Consider the following 12,918-nt stretch of genomic DNA (forward strand, 5'->3'; position numbering starts at 1 on the left):
AATGAGGCCCTTGTCTTTATAAAGAAATTGTAACGAGGCTATTCATGACATCAGTTTTCAATTCTGCAATAACCGTCTTAATTCACTGCATCATTTTCATTACATTTCATTTATAGACATGAGAACAAATCTGGAGCATTTATGATAGATGTTTTAATGTTCTGCAACTTGATGTGAGCTTTTCTTCTTGAAAAAAAATAAAAATTATTGTCAAATGTTGAATTTGATGTTGTGAAAAATATACACTATTATCATTATTAACCTATTTAAGATTTTATATATGATGTTGTTTGTTAGTCATTTTATCTTTTAAATGTCTAGTTATTATATAATGTCATTTTAGCAAGTATCTGTTGGTGTTTGCTTTATACAAGTTTTGTTACATAATTATTTTGTAGAGTCATCATTAGATTCATTTTATCATCCAAACATCTCCAAGTGTATACATTGAATGAATTTTCTTTTTTTTTTTTTACCTGCTGCTAAATTGATTGTGTATCGGTATACATCTATGAGAGTAATATAATATAGAAGTAGATTTAGACAAAATAAAAATCATTACCAAAGAGCTGTGTTATGTTTCTTTTTCAAATTTAACTAGATAATATTTTTTAAAGCAACAGATGCATTGCAGATGTATCTCATTAATATGTGCAGATCTCACTCTTTTCAGAACTTGCTAATGTAAGTCTAAGTTGCAGCAAAATCCTATTGGAATTTGGTCTCCAGAGTGATAACAAGTTTAGCCAATCAGATGCGTGATCACATCATATGTGTCTGTATTTGCTCATAATCAACTTGTCCACAGGGACATACCTGGGATGGGTCAGCATCAGTTTGCTAGAAAAGTCAGTATAGAGTTAAACCTGTTTCTTAATAGACCCCCAACATGACAGATTGAAAATATTTATTTTCCTCCAAGAGCAATATTAAGAGATTCTCCGCTCAATATTCTTGGTGAGCCCATACATTTAAAATGGGCATTGTCTTTCTTCATTTTCTATTACTTTGTACAGGAAAATGGTCCATCAAAAGACCCCACTGATTTTCTGAGCTAGAGCAATTTCTGCATCCACCATCTTGATTAAAAAAAGGCTACTTAACAAGTCTTGTCAAAATCTGATCAGAAATGTATTTTCTAGACTGTTGACAGGCTCAGTCAATTAGATACAAAACCACATAGAATACATGAATTTCACTCATATTCATACTCCACCAAGATCTGGTTAATACTAGCGCTATTACCTGGTTTGATAAAAAAAAACTATTCAAGAAATAGTCTTCTAGAGTGACCAATAAAGCCTTGGCCAATCAGATGCAATATCACCTCATCAATGTACCTATGATTTGCTTGTAATTAAAATATCCAACAGGTTGATATTACTCTATTGACCAAGTTTGATTAAAATTGGGTAAGAAATGGTATCCTTAATTGGTAAGAAGCAGAGAAAGTCTTCGGAAAAATCACCTCATTAATTAGCATGGATCATGCTCTATTGAAATTGTCCATGATATGATATAAGCATACATTTCAAGTTTGTTCATATTCCATTAACAAATAATGCTTCTATCATAGTAAATAGGTCAGCCTATCAAATGCAAGATTACATCATTAACATGCATGGATCTCCTTTATAACAGAAACTGTCCAAGATCTTGTGGATATAAGCACATCAAGTCGGATCAAAATTGGTCAGAGATGTAGCTTCCAGAGGGGCAAGAAGCATGACCAATCGCTCATTATTGAATTTGTTCAAAATTTTGATGATACATTCCAAGTTTGATCAAAATAAGATCCAAAGTACAATATCCAGAGTGGTAACATGGTTGGCCAATCCGAAGCAAGCTAACCTCATTACTAAATGTGGAACACACTCTTTACTGAAATGATCCAAGAGCTTGATGGCATGAGCATACATTCCGAGTTTGATTAAAATCCAATAACAACTCCATCCCCAAAAGAGGTAATAAGTCAATCAGATGCAAGATTACCTCTTTAATATGTGCAGATCCACCGCTTTATTGCACCAGTCTGAGGTCTTGATCCAAATCCATGTTTTAAGTTTTATCATCAGATCAGAAATATGATTTCCAGAATGGTAAAAAGCTCAATCAGATGCAAGATCACCTTCTTAGTATGTGTGAATCTCACTCATTATCGAAATCTGTCCATGATCCTAATCATAAAGAGTAATATACTCTAAGTCTGATCCAAATCACACCAGAAATATGGCCTCCAGAGTGCTAACAAGCTCTGTCAAACCGATTTAGAATTACCTCATCTAATACATGGCTCTCATTATCGAACTCGCCATGATCTTACATATAAACTTTCATTCCATGTTTGAACAGAATCAGATCACAAATATGGCCTGCAGCCTGGTGACACAGCTACCTAATCAGGAGCAAGATTTGTATGCATGTGCTAAATATTAATTCTATAGATCCATATTCTAAGTTTGATCAAAATAGAATCCAGATTATGCACGCTCACCCTGTCAGTTTAGATGGAATGCACTCCTTATCGAAATCATCAAAGTGCTTGATGACATATAGTTTTATTAAAATGCAAATAAAAACTCTGTCCACAAGAATGGTCACAAGTCAGTCAATCAGATGCAAGATTACTTCATTAATATGTGCAGATCTCGAGCTTTATTGTAATCCAAGGTCTCAATGATCTATATCAAGTTTTATCAAAATCAGATTAGAAATATAATTTCCAGAATGGTGATGACAGATGCCCTCATTAAATATGTGTGAATTTCTTCAAAACCTGTCCGTGATTTTAATGATAAAGGTATATATTCTGTTTGACCCCAGTCACATAAAAAAACATGGCCTCCAGAGTCATAACAAGGTAGATCAAACCGATGTAGACTCACCTCATCTAACACATGACTCTCGCTCATTACTGAACTCGCTTGAGACCTTACATATAAGTTTACATTCCAAGTTTGAACAGAATCATATCATAAATATGGCTTCCAGCTTGGTAACAAGGCTAGCTAATCAGGTGCAAGATCACTTCATTAATATGTGTGAATCTCACTCTTTGAAACCTGTCTATGATTTTAATGATATAAGTATACATTCTAAGTTTGATCCAAATCCCAACAGAAAAAGGGCCTCCAGAGTGGTAACAACTCCGTCAGACATATGTAGAATCACCTGGTATATATAGATCTCACTCATTACTGAACTCACCTGAGGTCTTAATGATATAAGCTTTGGATTCTGAAATAGTTTGATGTAGGTTGGAAAAACAATGAGGCAAATATTATCACTATAGACCATTCTTAGAATGTATTCATATATTCATGTGACCCTGGGTCAGCGAATCCAAAACGAGGCTAATATAGGCACCAGCTTCATTTTACATCGCAACCATGGCTGCAACAGTTGATACCGGCAACAGAAAAAATCGTGACAATTATTGTTGTGCTCCGTTGTGCAATGGGAATGCTAGAATTCACATAGATTTAAGCTTCCACCATATCCCATCAGTGAAGAAGATGGAGCTTCGTAGAAAATGGATTGTTGCAATACGTCGTGATGAGGGGCTGAATTTTAAGGTAAGAAAACTGGATGATTGTTGGTGTGTTTATATTTTCTTGCAACTGAATGATGTAAGAATAAGAATTCCAAACGCAAAATAGATTCTGTCGATGAAGTAAATGATTGTATGTATGTGTGTTTTATAATGACAGGTTTCTAAAAATGTTACCCCTAGTCCCATTCCACATAACGGGGTCATCGAAAACTGGGCGTACCTCCAAGCAGCGCATTTTTGTAAGAAATTATGAATTTTGCGTAGGAGTAGTAAGTACAGAAAAAGTAAAGTTATTACCTCGTTAAAAAAACAAGTAGAATGTAAATGACCACGATAGAGAAGAGAGATAGCACCAGTACAATGAAAATGATGAGAGTACAAGTTGAATGAAATTACGAGAGAGAGAGAGAGAGTGGATAAGAATTAATGAAGCTGTTGATAAAACATCACTGCATAATTTCTCTTATTTACTCTGAAAAGACCTGATTTATGTGGGGCTTTTTTTGCTTGCTGTTCTCCTCCAGATGGCACTGATATTTAATCAAACCATAGCTTTGTAACTTTTGTTTTACACATTTATTTCATGGTGTGTGCATGGTGTGTGTGTGCATGACACAGTGTGTTTATGTGTATGAGAGAGAGAGAGAGAGAGCAGACAATCAGTGGAAAGCAGCCTCTGTTAAAACTCTTGTATAATTTTAAATTATAGTGAAGCTGGTAACTTTACTAGTTATATTTTTTTGTCTCCATTATAGTTAACAAATGTTGATGAAAAGCTACATTATTATTTTATCTTCTTCAGATCCTGTGAGTTGCATATAGCATGCAAAAGTAAAATTACAGAGCTGGAGAAGAGACTGAGGAAAGCAGTAACAGAATTGGAAGAGAAGGAAAGGCAACTGCAAGATTTGAATAAACAAAAATAAACATGGAGAAATTTGGATTGAACAGATTTACAGATGATGATGAAATGATAGAATTTTACACTGGTTTTCCCACATATGAGGTTTTTATAACCTTCTTCAATAGCACCAAACCTACTGCAATTAGAATGAAGAGCTTATATTACAGCACAGGGAATGACATCAACATCAGGGGACGGCAAAAGGCAATGGACCCAGTGGATGAACTTTTCATGTTTTTGTGTAGATTGAGATGTGGATTTCCGATTGAAGATATGTCTGTTCGATTTAATATTCACAGGTATTCTGTAAGTCGGAAAATAATCATGTGGACAAATTATTTGTATTTCTTACCAAGTCGTGAGCAGGTTCAAGCAAATATGCCTCTCGATTTTCAACTGTCCTACCCAGGAACTAGAATTATTATTGACTGCACAGAAATATTTACAGAAAGACCCTCATCTCTAGTGCTTGCATCAAAGACTTATTCAAACTACAAAACTCACAACACCTGAAAAGGTTTGGTAGGGATAGCCCCACACGGTGCAATCACGTGTCTTCCTTGTACTCTGGATGCATGAGTGATGTGGAGATCACAAAGCTGTCAGGGCTTATAGGTTTGTTAGAACCAGGGGACCAAATCATGGCAGATAAAGGTTTTGTTTTACATAAAGTTTTAGAAGGTACTGGTGTTTCCATTGCAACACCGCACTTTCGGTGTAGTTATGGGTAGTTCACAGCTTCCCAGGTGGAAACCAATCAAAAAATTGCAAGCCTGAGGATACATGTGTAAAGATACATTAAGAGGGTGAAAGAATACAAAGTTATTACAGTCTGTGGTGCCTTTGACAATTTCTGGGTCAATAAATCAGTTGTGGACAGTAGCAAATGTACTGACTTTGTTCAAATGACCACTAATTAAACAAAAGAAATAGCATTTTGTGACATGGAAGTATCATGTAGAACTTGTGAATGAAAACAAAGATACTGAGACATTATGAAAGTACCACATAAGGTTCATTTTATTGACATTTCAGTAGTTTATTTTTAGACCTTAAAATCATGCCACATTTCATTGGCATCTTGTCATGCAAATACCTTTTAGATGTGTGAATCTTGTTCATTTTATTAACATTTCAGTAATATACAAGTTTTTTTAAAACACCTTTAGTAACATCGTGTAATATTTCAATGACATCTTGAATTTCATGCAAATACCTTTGGTAAGATGTGTGTATGTCGATATATATATATATATATACACACACACACAATTATTCAAAGGGTTCATGTGAAAATGATACACAATTCTATAATGTATCTATGGGTGACTGTTCAGGCCTATATACATATATAGTAAGCAAAACCAGCTACGCTGAATTTAAAATTGACAATTTATGTAAGTAGATTTTAAAAGCAATGCAACAAAGTCCACATTGGCAAATGACTTGCAGCCATTTTGCTTGGAGTTGTCAGAATGATTTAATAATGTAAAGGCGTAGAAAATTCATTTTAATATATCTTACAAAACATTCATATGCATATATACAAACAGGAGAACGTACTAATTGAGGTAGAATCTATAACAGAAGAGATCAAGCTTGTCCTTGACAGCTTGCCAAAATTCCGTCAAACAGAATAGTCTCAACATGAAAGTCATTTTCCAACCACACAAAAAAATCACACCATTCCAGTCCTGTAACTGCCAACTGCATTTGAACTTGGTAGTAGTAGTTGTGGTTTGTCTTCAATTTCAAGGCATCATTAGAGACCGCAAGGTACTTCAGAGATAGTAAAGTGTCTGCAACTGGACATTTAATCTCCAACAAACCATAAGGGGGGGGTCATGTTGGGGTTGTAGACTTTACGATCAGGAGTTGCAGCAAGCCAATGACAAAATGGGCTCACAATTATGCCACTTGGGTACAGATTGACATTGTCATTCATTCTCTAGAAGAAAAAAGTTATTTTTTTTATATAAAAACAAACCAAAATCATAAATCGCAATAATTTAAAAGGTGGTTTTGTTTCTTATTCAAATAAAATGTTCCTACACACTGGGGTGTCATTTATGCAATACAAATTATTTTCCTTGATTTCTTAAGCAGGTTTTATAAATTTTTGTTGTTGAAATTTCTTTTAAAAAGGATACAAATCGGATAATTTTCTTTTCTTCTTTTCTTTACAGCATACTCATTTTGTATTCCAAAAGCAATCTTAATTTAGGAAAATAGACAGCCCTGGAAAGTTTATTTGAAGAAATATGATATGGCCAAACTGTATCGTAGACAGCATTTATGCAAGATGTGAATTTCGATAATATTTTAAGTGTTGAAATATTAAAAATATCTGTGCATGTTGAATATAATTTTAATAATTTATAATATAAATATGAATGAAAATGACAGGTTTACCTCAACGACATGTGGTGACTCGTTCTTCTTTTGTGATCTAAAACACCGTCCCTTGACAAGGCATTCATTTCCATCTCTATAAAATGAAAATAAAAGAGAAACTCAGTTTAATAAACAGATTAACATAATATCCCATACATAAAATGACAAAATGTTATATTGTTTAGACACGATTATTCCCTATTATGTTTACTTGATCTAATGTGTGCAGTTACATACTGGGTGTTAAAATTCATCCATCTACCAACACCACAAAACTAATAATAATTATAATCAATGAACAATGAAGAAGTTCACATAAATAAGGGACCAATTTGTGTATTTGGGGGCAGGATGCTCTTTGAAAATATATATATATATATATATATATATATATATATATATATATATATATATATATATATATATATATGAATGGATATAAAACAGCTTTGAACAAATAATCCTGCTGTTTTGTGGGTAAATATAAAAATGTCAGGTTGTGTACTTTTGATACATGTTAAAATGCAAGGTATGTACCCAAAACTATTTAAAGCGCACCACAAAGTCTCTATTGGTGAGGAAGGGGGCGTGGTTGGTTAAAAGGGCAGTTTGTGTCACTATGCACGTTTTGTAAATGTTTTATTTTGACCGCGTGTTTTGACCACAGTACTGACTGACAGCTGTACATCTAAATCAGACCTACTCAGAAAAAAAATATGCTTTAAATAGTTTCATTTCTATATCGTTAACTTGTGTTTTGTGTGCAGTAGAGAAAAAGTACACTCAAGATAGGACGTAAATCAACTTACCTTTAAGAGAATGGACATATCCCTCACTGTAATACTTGAATCCTTTTGTCATCTGTTCATTCCCTGAACTGCTGGAGACACCCGTGATGAAATTCTCAACGAATGTAAAAGAAATATCTGGCAAACAGCTCAGATCGTTACTCGATGTACAGTAAGAGGCCATATTTTTTTCTCAGTCTGCCTACCGTAGCCTCGTTTTCGCGATACATTAATATTCATGAGGATCTCATTAAGAATGGTCTATTAGGTTTAATTTTTCTTGGTAAGTAAACAGTTCAACAGGAATTTTACAAAAAAAGATGATTAAACTTGGATGACATTGCAGATTTTGTACTTCTTGAAGGCAAGCAAAAAAGAAATACAAGACCTAAACCTGAATGATTCTGTCATTTCAAAATTCTGTGAAAATGTAAATGCTTAAATATTAAATCAAATTCATCGTTCATTTATTTACTGATTAGATACAGCATGAATCCATTAGCTTAAAATTAAGACAACCAAAAAATAAACTTCCAGAGATATGTTGACATAGTGAATTACAATTGTCAAAATACTATACCACGTATACTAATTTGTAAGTCAAGTCCAACTGCAAGCAATATAATTCCTGATCTGCCATTTAATAATGCACTGGCAGATCAGGGTATATACTGTTCTAGCCATTACTCCCAACAAACTGTATAGACCCTGATCTGTCAGCACATTTCACAATTGCAGATCTGGGTCTGTGCAATTTGCAGTTGGATTCAAACTTATAAATGATTATATAGAGTATACTTTTTTTTAACAACCTTCTATTATAGGACTTTGTGGCTTTAAATTGCTTTTTTGCAGTCTATTATTGTCAGCTTTTTCTTCTTCTTCAGAAGGGCTGAATAACATCAGGATTCCAGGAACATTAATGTATTAATTTTCAGTATTAAAAAATCTAATCTATTTCTGGTTATGATAAAGTTTTGTCTTTCTCTAAATAAATGTTGCTTAAATTATTTTCTTTTGTTTATCCATATATAGCATCAAGAAATTGGGTTGTGTAACCTTCTTCTGGGACAGCATACTATTGTACCAACATCCTCAGTCATGAAACTGTTGGGTATAGTTATTTTCCCCATGGGTCAGATGAAAGAGTAAAAGCAGTTTAGTAGTGGTAATTACCCCATGGGTCAGAGGAAAGAGCAAAAGCCATTTAGTGGTGGTAATTACCCCATGGGTCAGATGAAAAAGTAAAAGCAGTTTAGTAATGGTTATTACCCCATGGGTCAGATGAAAGTAAAAGAGTTTAGTAGTGGTAATTACCACATGTGTCAAAGGAAGGAGTAAAAACAGTTTAGTAGTGGTAATTACCCCATGGCTTAGATGAAAGAGTTAAAGCAGTTTAGTTGTTGTAATTACCCCGAGTGTCAAATGAAAGAGTAAAAGCAGTTTAGTAGTGGTGATTACCCCATGGGTCAGACAAGAGAGTAAATGCAATTTAGTAGTGGTAATTACCTCATGGGTCAGATGAAAGAGTAAAAGCAGTGTCATACAGTGGTAATTACCCACTGACTAAGATGAAATTTGCAGATGCATTACAGGATACCTTGGTCAACATTTTTAATGACAAATGATATAATCTATTGTTACTGATATCAATGTCATGGAAAGAAGTACTAGTTCCTGTGAAAATAACATGCCTACAATAAACACACAAAAGACCACTTAAATTTGTCCATTATGGATGTATGTAAATTTTAAAGGCATTTAAAATGATCATAAATACCAACAAAACAATCCCAGAGATATTGTCCTTTGGGGGCAAATTTCCTTTAGATGGAGACATCTTCTACGGCAGGTTTTACTCTTAACAGGTTCTTTTCTCCACAAAATATTTAATAATATAACTTATAATTTCTGAGCTATTACATAAAATGTAACCTTCCCTAAAACCCGCTCCATCAGATAAGAATCACTGTACATTGTATTTTGTTTACATGCCAATTTGACTTCTCTCATCCCATCACAGGGGCCCCGAGTGGCCGAGTGGTCTAAAGCGCTCTTTGTTACGGATCACTGCCATCTCACCTCTGTCTGCGGCGGTTCGAGTCTAAGATTCAGCCAATGTGGGCATGTGAGAAAGCTTGCCAGTAGCTTCTCGTGGGTCGGTGGTTCTTTCCGGGGTTTTCCGGGTTCTTCCTCCACCATTAAAACTGGCCGCCATGTATAGCCTATCGTGCTGAAAAATGGCGTTAAACCCCACAACAACAACATCCCATCACAATCTCTAAACGCCAAATGCATACAGAGTCCTAAAAACAATAGCTTTGGATTTGTAAAACATGTATTCTCTATCAACAGAACACAAAGGTCAAATAATTTTTTTTTAATGTAGACAAATTTGACAAATTGCTCATATGCCAGAAAATCTGTCAACCTTTTGACTTTTAGCCAACCTCTACAAAATAGAAGATATTGAACACCCACCCCCACCTCCGACGTTGGGTGTCCACATACATACAAACTATACATACGTACTGTCCCACTGTATCTCAATCATTCTTTTTCCTTGGTCCTAGGCACACATTTTGAGCAGGATTCACATCACCTATCCCTTAAAGAGGAGGCTAACTCTGAATATACATGACAAAGTTAAGAAACTATTCAAATTTGAGGAAATATTCGCCCTTCCTTAAGCAATAAATAAAATTTTCAGTTTTGTTTTACCCATGAAGCTTGTTAGAGTTGCAGCCCTTTAAAGGATTTGTAATAAAGTTTTTATTATCTGGACAACTGTTAGGAGTTATATACACTGTTAGGAGTAATATACACCGTTAGGAGTAATATACACTGTTAGGAGTAATATAGACTGCAATTTCATGAATCCATATGGCTTAAACTGCAATGTTTTGATATCTGCAATTAAAATTTCTGGAAACCAATTAGCGTTTTTATTCTTAAGACTGTTCATCAAAATTCTTCATTATCAGTATGAAAATGTCGGGAAAAATTTAAAGTTCCCAGGTTACTGGAGTTTCACTGTTGAGTTTGTATTGATACCTGCTGCTTTGTAGCATAGCATAACATATACTCACTGATTCTGAATTCTTATTTCAGTGAAACTATATATACATATATACTCACAAGCTTGCTGATTTGGTATATTGTGAAATCACTATTATTAAGGGTTTTCAATAGCTTTGGATTTTCTGGTCACTGCAATTTAAAGTCATCATTCTCAAGACCATAAAAATGATACACATTTCATGCTTCATTTAACATTTGTGTTTTATTTTCCAAGCTCTGTTTGAGCTAAAATCATCAAACTACATCACTGCATGCATTTCTATTAGTAACCCACACTTAAAACAAAATAAAGTCAATGTGACCTACATTTTGTATTTTTCTAGCTTAAGTTTCTGCATTTAGCTCATAATCACATGTTTTTTGCACCCTGTATACATACACAGAATCATGGAAATTGGTGAGGGGGACAATCTTGATACATTCTCATCAGAAAAGTAGGCCACTGTGATCCATATTTCATGCTTCACTTACCTGAATTTAATTTTGTCTTTTAATTCTCAAGTTCTGTTTATGCTAAAATCATCAGATTTGATGACTACATCGCTGATAGCATTGCACTCTTACAAAGGAAAGTTGGTGACCCACATTTCACATTATGATTGTTTGTATAAAGTTTCTATATTTAGTTCATGACCACATATATTATTTCTGCATCCTGTATACATACATTTACATCCATAATCATGAAATTTGGTGTGGGGGACACATGCTGATGAACACTACTCTCAGACTGCAAAAAAGTAGGCCATTATGGCCCATATTTTACACTGAACTTACTTGGGTAAAATTTTGTCTTTTGATATTCATATCTTCTGCAACATTCATGCTAGATTTATGCAATAGATGATAACAAATTTGTTATTACCATATCTTTACAATAAAAGCAGTTAGATTATGACCCTTATCCCATATTTTACTGGCTTTTGGTTAACTTTTCACATTTAGCTGTTGAGATTTTTTGTGTGCATGCTATATGCATTCTATCATGAATCATCTCAGTTGGGGAGGGTATGTACCTTAGTACTATACCCTTATTCCAAAAAAGATATGTTGTGCCAATGTTAGTGGTTAAGTGTGTGATTTGGTTTTTTAATGTAGCTCTAACAAATTTTCAATCATATCACTACGACGTCTGCAGTGTGGCAGTTTATAGTGATGGCTACAATGTCTGCAGTGTGGCAGTTTAAGGTGATATCAAGCACTGGGGCATCATGATACAAACATGTAGCATCATGTCCCACCCAGTCACATTATCCTGACACCAGTCCAAACACTAACATCTTAATGCTGAACACCAAGCGAGGCAGCTGCTAGTACCATTGTATAAGTCTTTGGTATGACATTTTTGGGGTTTGAACACATGAACTCCTGCATCCGAGGCAAAGGCTCTATCCACTTAAGGCACTGGAGTGGTTGGGTTAACGTGCAAGATAGTAAGATAGTCTCTGTGAATCTGAACATAAAAGTAATGCACTGGATTTTGTCGAAAATGCAGAAAACTGAAGGAATTATAAAAGGAATTAAATCAGGGTAGTAATACTCTCACTCATAACATTCTCACATGTGTTGGGGCACATAAACTTCAAATTAAGAATCATAGCTACTGTAGGAGTTGTCTCCCCTTATCCAGTACAGGTACATTTATTTGATGAAATTAAACCTGAAGCATCTAACATATCAAAAATAAAGTTATCACACAGGTAAACTTATAATACAAGATCCTTTGCACTAACCTAAAGGAGGTATAAACAAAAATAAAAATAAATATAAGGCTAGATTAACATTTCCAACGAAAATGCCATATAAAAAAGTATTTACAACAAATATTTACTGGTTTCTCAGGCACAAATTTCAAAATGTCAGCTTGATGTGTTTTCAAAGTTGAATGCTTTTTCCTAGCTCAGTATAGACAGGGATTTCACTACAATTACTGAGACTTTAGATTCACTATCAGAAAGTACCTTTACAAAGCAGAGAGTGTGAAGACAACTTGCACTCTGTGCTGTGCTTCAACAAAATTTCACATGAACTAAAACAGTGAAACCCCTCAAAACCAATAGCCATTGAGACCAAATTAAATTTTAAGTTTTGAGAGCTTTTTGGTTTACTGAGGGCCTCCAAGATATGAAAAATGTCTTTTAATAAACACATGTGGTGAGAGAGAACACAATCAGAGAAAATCTGTACAAAGCGTGTGT

The 12,918-nt window shown here is 34.4% G+C and overlaps 1 long non-coding RNA gene across 1 annotated transcript; it reads right to left on the minus strand.

Annotated features, from left to right (window-relative positions):
* Positions 1-6,697: 6,697 nt before the first annotated feature.
* On the minus strand, positions 6,698-7,826 carry LOC149802254 (uncharacterized). Its single transcript, XR_016420801.1, has 2 exons — positions 7,661-7,826; positions 6,698-6,945 (listed from the first exon to the last, which is right to left on the minus strand). It is a non-coding gene; the product is annotated as an uncharacterized LOC149802254 (long non-coding RNA).
* Positions 7,827-12,918: the final 5,092 nt, after the last annotated feature.

This window comes from Sinohyriopsis cumingii, chromosome 4 (assembly GCF_028554795.1).
Source record: "Sinohyriopsis cumingii isolate HCF-2022 chromosome 4, ASM2855479v2, whole genome shotgun sequence".
In the NCBI taxonomy this organism is placed as follows: domain Eukaryota; kingdom Metazoa; phylum Mollusca; class Bivalvia; order Unionida; family Unionidae; genus Sinohyriopsis; species Sinohyriopsis cumingii.